We start from the raw sequence: 7474 nt of genomic DNA on the forward strand, positions 1-7474 counted from the left end.
CAGACTATGTACAACTACAATTAGATTTGTTTACATTCAATACATACATATACTATATAATTTTTCTTGAATGTAATTTATATTATATATTTAATACAAATTCTCTTTGGTGAATGCTAAATACAAATTCATTTCATAAAGCTGCAAAAGATATATGACATTCATGTATATTATGAATCTTCATTGTGAAAGCTTTATATACAAAGAAGTAAACAAAGGAGAGGGGTGAGGAAGGAAAACAAAGTGAAGTGGGGGAACAGTTTTCACTATTTTACCATACTGGTACATTTGAGTATAAATTTGAAGAACATTATAGCATATCACAAATAATTTTCCAGTTCTTTTCATATTCTGAAAATTTACAATTTCTTAAAAGAATAGCCTTTTCAACTAGTATTCTATCTACAATATTTTTTTCTAGCATTACTGTACTTAATTTAGGCATATTTTTAAACCTACTGGCAAAAATAAATTGTTTATCAGTAAGTATTATTATATTGTGTAATCTATACATGTTTTTATTGTTGTATTTTCCAAACAGTATATCTTTTCTATCAAAATTAATAGTAAAATGGAAGTTTTTTTTATAAACCACTCCTCTATATGACACCATATTCTTTTTACACAGAAACATTCAAAAAATATATGTTCAATTGTTTCAACTTCTTGTTTACAAAATGAGCAAACAGGTGAATCAATTAGTTTAAGTTTATAGAGATATTTATTTGTTGCAATAATCCTGTGCAGGATTTTAAATTGCATCCACTGAGATTTTGCCTCTTTTGTAGCTTTAAATGATAGTTCAAATATTTTGTTCCATTCTAACTCACCAAAAGCTATTCCATTATTTTCCCATTTTTCTAATGCTTTAATTGTTTGCTTTTTCTTCTTGATGAGTATATTGTACATATTTTTACAACCATTTGTGCTTTTATAAAAATTGTAAATTGAATTTGGGATAAAAGGTCCACTTGATTCTCTTTTTTCAATATCAATACTTTTCAATATCTTTGTAACAGCTATTTTTAAACCGGTATATTCTACAAAATTAGTTTGTACATTCATATTATTGAGGTACTCGAGGCTTATAAATTTTCCTTCAACGTCAAACAGATCTCTTATGAAAACAAAGCCTGCATCAAAATAACTTTTCAAAAATACAGAAGAATTGTTTATTTTAATTCTTGGGTTAAACCATATATGTTCATGAAGAATTTGAGTAGTACATGTTTTTTGACTACCACTGCAATCAATGATTTTTACCCAATTAAGTAAAACCTCTTTACAAAATTTGTTGCTTATTTTATTACACATCTTAACTGTAAAATCTAAACCTCTTACCCAAAGAGATTCAATTTTCATTCCTAATACTGATTCAAAAAGTTTTAACCATTTTGTGTCTGAGTAGATTAGTCTTCGGATCCATGTTGAGTTTAATGCACATAAGAAATCCATATAATCAATCATTTTCAACCCCCTATTTCTATAGTCTTGGATTATAACACTCTTCTTAACCTTATGTACTTTACTTCCCCATAAAAAGTAATAAAGGTCTTTCTAAAATTCATCGAGCAATTCCTTATTGGGGTTTGGAATAGTCAATATCAAATGGTTCATCTTTGGTATAATCAGGGATTTAATCACTGTTAATCTACCAATGGGAGTCAGTTTTCTTAATTGCCATTGTTTTATCAATCGCTTTATTTCATCTAATTTTGGGGGGTAATTCAGTTCAATCATTTCATCTAAATTAATAGAAAATTTTACACCAAGATCAAAAGTAGAATTATTCCAGTCTAACTTCCATCTTGTGTAATTTTCACTTCACAATTCTACTTTTAAGACTCCCATGCTCTTGGTCAGGAGCGCAACGAATATGTTAGAATTACGAGGGGCGTTCAATAAATAATGTCATCAGCTCCATGACATACAACATAGAAATCATATGACATTAAGCTTGACTTTTTCTAATTATTGAATCTTTAATGAATTGATAACAGTTAATGTGACCACTTTTCATCGCATAATTTCATTGTGGGAAGCTGGAAAACAAGGGCTACTCGAGACACTGCGTTAAAAATGAATGGTCAAGAATCAGTAAATTAGAGTAAAATTGAACGCGTCATTAAAGCTGCTGTAAAACTTGTTAATTTCCCAACAATGTATTAACTGAAATATGTGAAATTTACAGCGATTTATGTCTGTTTCATACACACATGAACAGGCGGATTTCAATCAACAAAAATTATATAATGGTCATCAAAAATGGGTACCCTCCTTGTCAACAAGACATACAACAAACAATGTATATTAGCGATATTTCAACAAATTATCACAGATTTATGTTTTATTGACTTTAAGTTACATAGCAAATGTGATAGACATCATATCGGGGGTAGTTCACACTGTTTTAAAGAAACATTTGATTGTAAAAAAAAGTTTAATACCCAAATGTCACCCTATATTCATAAATATGAGTGAAAACAAGAGCGTGTAGAAAATCTAAACAATTATTATTAAAAAATCAAAAATTGTTCTTATCCACGTTTTTCTGAAATTCCAACAGATTATGAAACTTGAATCCATTTTGCGTTGAACCCTCAAAACAAATTTAGAATAAGAAGTCCTTGACAAAACTGCAAAGGCCTAAGAAGAGCAAAAATTTGCAAGAACACAAAAACAATTTTATACGCTATTTTCTTAAATATTAGCGGTCTTGTTGTTCAAATACATATATAGGGAAGTAGTTCAATTTCTGGAGGAGTCCAGTAAGCAAAATATTTGCCAACAAATTGAAAGGTTTATGAGAGGAAGGAAACACAATGAGGAATTCACTACATTAAATGTCTTTCTGACAGAGTGCAAACCCACAGGCCATGAAGAGTAAAGGAGTTTTGGGGTAAACAGAAAGTTAATGTTTTTTCACATCAACAATATTCGCCAGATCTTTCAATCTTTGACTTGTTTCATTTCCCAAACTTAGGAAAACACCTTTCAGAAAGAAAAAAACAAGCACAGCAAATCATAGGATCTGCCATTTTCCAGTATACGAAGGGTCATACTCAAAACTGTTTTCGAAAAACAATTAGAAATTGAATAAAAATGTTACGGACATGTCTTTTAATTAAAGGAGAATATTTTAGTTAAATCATTAAGACAAAATCATAGAAAAGCGGTTTTTGTTTATTTCCGAGCCCTGATGACATTATTTATTGAACGCCCCTCGTATAACTGAATAAACACTTTTAAAAATGGTCAGTAGAATGTTTCTGGTTGTTCACTGTAATTGCCCCTTTAAAGGAAAATATATTTTTATCTAACAACTATAAATTTCAGCAAGGTTTTTGTTTTACCGAAATATGAAATACGTTTATATCTTTTAAATATGACACTGAGCATTGGATTATGAATATTGCACAATGATATTGCACAATTTCTTTACCACTTGATGTTGCCAACATTTTTTGTGATCTTTGCTTTAATTTTAGATTATACTGCAGTCAGGAGTGCAGCAAAATTGCTTTATATTAAACAATACTCTTTATCTATTTTAATCAAAAATAGTTTGAAAAAATGTTGATACTATTTGGTATTCAAAACAATACGTCTATCAACAGACCTTTGACAGCTAATTCAGAGGATAGTTTTCATGATTTCTTAATGCTATATTTTCTAAGTATAATGCTTATATATAGATCTTGAAAATACGAAAAACTTGCCGTAAACGATGAAAAACTGATTTACGAACTAACTACAAGTTTTGATTCATGTTCGTTTAATATATCCTTTTTGTAAACTGTGATAGTGTGTGCATTTTTCAATCACTAAAATATATTTTAAAACCGTTCTGGTAAAATAATTTTTCCTTATACCGGTAGCTTTTTGCGTCTCGATCAGAAACCTTGCAACAGCATTTATAGCTAGATTTAACTCATTACTATTAGGTGACAACATGTTTGTGTGAGGATAATTTAAATATATTTTTAAAGTTTATTTTCAGAATGTACCTTTTATACACAGAATTTTAGACTGGTGTCTTCAACTATCGAACTTCACTTTTTCTCATGAAGGGAAAATAAAAGAGTAACAAATACAAATGAATTATTCGGTTTGAAAAAAAAATTGATGAAATCAACATTCTCAATTGTGCAGAGAAATCTGTAAAAACTATATAAAAAAACATATTTAGGGTACCAAATTAATCAATACATGATTTCTTCCATTTGCAAAGTCATTCTTTTCTCTTTGCATTTTTATCGCCTTGAAAATCTTAAAATATTCCCTATGCAATCATCCATACGTCATTAAGTTTCTGAATATTTTTTTTTTTTAATTTACATAGTATTTCACTTTATTAGTTTATTATTTTTCTTGTCAAACTTTTTAGTGATTATAATAAATCAATAATCTAACTGTCTTTGAACTTCTTGAAAATAAAAAATGTCCTTGACTAGCATGAAAATAAATAATCTTAACTTAAAAATAATTTGCGAGTCGCTCATCCCCTTCAGAATAAGATGAACGTGACGTGATCAATCTTGGTAGAATGTCCTTGTAGATTGCTTTACTTGTTCTTCTAATATCAATACAGACGTGGATTTAATAAGGAATTCTTCAATAATGTCTTTCTCTTTGGTTTTGTTAAGTTGTTGTACCTGTTTCTTCCGTTTTGAAAAGGAGATCATACTCACGTGTTTGATGATTACATCCGCCATACATTCAATTCATTTTTTTTCTTACAAACTAAATTTGGAATTCTAATCATGTGTGCTGGACCCAAGGGGAGGATTTTATAATCCATGCATATCTGAAACAGATCATAAGAGAAAGTCGCATTCTATCAGGTGTTAGTTACAAAGCTCTGCCTTTATTCTTTCTGATGTAATAGATCCTGAGACACATGCCAGACAAAGGGGTGTCATGAAATCATTATTTCGGATTCCCATACACTTAAAACTAAAACAAATGGTTCAAAATCATTCAGACGGTCTAGGAAAATGTCAATGAACTTAATATATTTTCAATGATTTTTTTGACACTTTTTTGTAAAAGCAAATGGGTTTTACATATTCAGGATTACCATTTGCATACGCACCTAGTTATGTGAATGTTAACAATTATCCTTCTCTTTATTCTTTTAATGTATATAATTTAAATTGCCAAAGTGATCCAATCAAGACATTCAATAATATTATAAAAATGTCATTTTAGTCTTTTAAGAATTACATGTTACAACACAAGTTTTAGTTGTCTTCGAAGGAAAATAATGAGAGGACACGAAGACATTTGGAGAAAATTACAAATAGTTCTTTTATGGATTTCTGTTCCCTCTGGTAAGTATCAAAGTCGAGATTCTTAATCTGGGCACTTGTGTTCAGGAGCAAATTGTCCACATTAATGAAGCTTCCGGGTTACTTAAATTTATTTGATTATATAAAGTCGAATGCTTCCAAACACATGCCATATATATTTCGGTAAAGCGTTCAGATTACTGGGGACTGGATTTATAAGCTTGAACTGAATTAATAAATCGTTTTAGAATACAATTAGTAATCCTTTAAAGAGTCGCTTTGGTGTTCTTGTAAATTTAAAAAAAAAAATATATATATATATATATATATATAAAGTGAAGTGCAGAATAAATATATATTCCCTACAAGTTTATTTATTCTTAAATTAACAGGAGGGTAATTTGTATGAAAATAAACATTAAATATGCAACAATATTTGTTTATCGGAGGCAGAGTATATGTCTACCACACCAAGCTTTATAAGTGAGTGGAACACCATGACAGCCGACTTGTCAACATCTGGGAAATTAATTCCACACGGTCTGGGTGACCTTCCTGTCCTGGTAAAGGTCGAAAAGTCAAACCAAGAGACGATTGGGTCTTTCCTGGCTTGGATCCGCTCAGACGGATGACGCTGAAGGTGTCTTATATGGTGGTTTGGGTTTGATATATTACGAGTAACTGAGCAAGAATGTCAACTGTTTCTTTAAAAGCATAGACCTAGAGCTCTATGTTAAAAATCTTCATTTTGTAGGTCTATGGTCGATACAATGACCTTGTGGTCAAATTCAATCTATCATTAAGACAAATGCTGACTTATTTTAAACTAACCGTTAGGCCATTATCGACGGATTTTCCCGTTATTTCCCGATTTTGACAAGGAACACATGGCGGATGTGGACGAATTGCGAGTGGATTCCCACTACTCAATTGCATCTTAACCCGACTGTGATGTTTTCGAGACCTGTATTCGTTTTGCTCCTGGTTTGTGTTGTATAAGTGGACTTTTTGGCTTGGGTGCTATTATATTTAAGAAATGAATTTAATTTTTGAAGATTCATGAGGTTATGAATTACGACGCTTCACGCCGGCATATTTCAAGCGCTTCATGATAAATATGCCGGCGTGAAGCATTGTAGTTCATATACCTAATGAATCTTCAAAAATTAAATTCATTTCTTATATTTAAATTATTTTCTGATGACTTGCCATAAATATTCGCCATTCAACTGTCATTTTTAAAGCAAATCAGTGTGGACTATATTCTTTGACTCAAGTGCGATATTATGACGTAACAATGGAGATATTCATGCTGATTCGTGGTACATATGTAATGTAGTTCATGAGAAAATATACTGCATTTTATTTTGTAAAGAATCATAGGAGAAATTTATTGGAAATGAAAATATATAAATATATATACTACGGAAAACTTTTCTTAGGCAATATCATTTCGAGACGTTGACCTTTTTCTGGTTGGCCATAAAGTCGCAGACGAATTGCCCTAGCTGACCATGAAGACGGATTTGCTTTTTGACTTTTTTAATAGCACATTACCTAAAAGGCTCTATGTGGTAGCCCTTATTCTTCCAAGTACCATATACGACTTGCAAAAAATAAACCACTCCCTCTATTTTGGAAAGGGTGGTGGAAGTACCAGACTGGGCTAAGTGAGAATCCTCCAGCAACGTAGAAATATCACTGAGTTTAACTGTGTGAAGTTAATTGGTGTCATTGAAATCGTTGATGTATTCTGGATAAAGGTGTTATATTCGTTTTCGCCTGTGACTAGAGTTTTATATTCTAATTATTTTCATTACACTTGGAAAACAAAAAGCCTTATTTTTAATTTTTAAAAAACCTTTACATAAATTATATGTTGCAGGAAATCAGGAGAAGTTGATTGTACCAGCTCAGATAGGAAGAACTGACATTTCCGTTCTAGTTCGAGCAAAAGCCTGGCAATATCTTCAGGTTCCAACGGCTTTTTTTAGAGTGAGGCATTAATCGTAAGAGAAGATAACAAACCGGTAAAAACTTGATTAAAATTAGCCTGACAGAAAAAAAGATGTATATTTACTTTAAAAAGGTCTAAGAGGACACCAATATGACCTTTTACAGATGACTGCATTCATACGACAATGCAGCATTCCATGGGGAAATACCCTGATCTTGCGGTGGTT

Source organism: Saccostrea cucullata, unplaced genomic scaffold, assembly GCF_032062105.1.
Source record: "Saccostrea cucullata isolate Sc308-1 unplaced genomic scaffold, CSIRO_AGI_Scuc_v1 ctg12713, whole genome shotgun sequence".
NCBI lineage: Eukaryota > Metazoa > Mollusca > Bivalvia > Ostreida > Ostreidae > Saccostrea > Saccostrea cuccullata.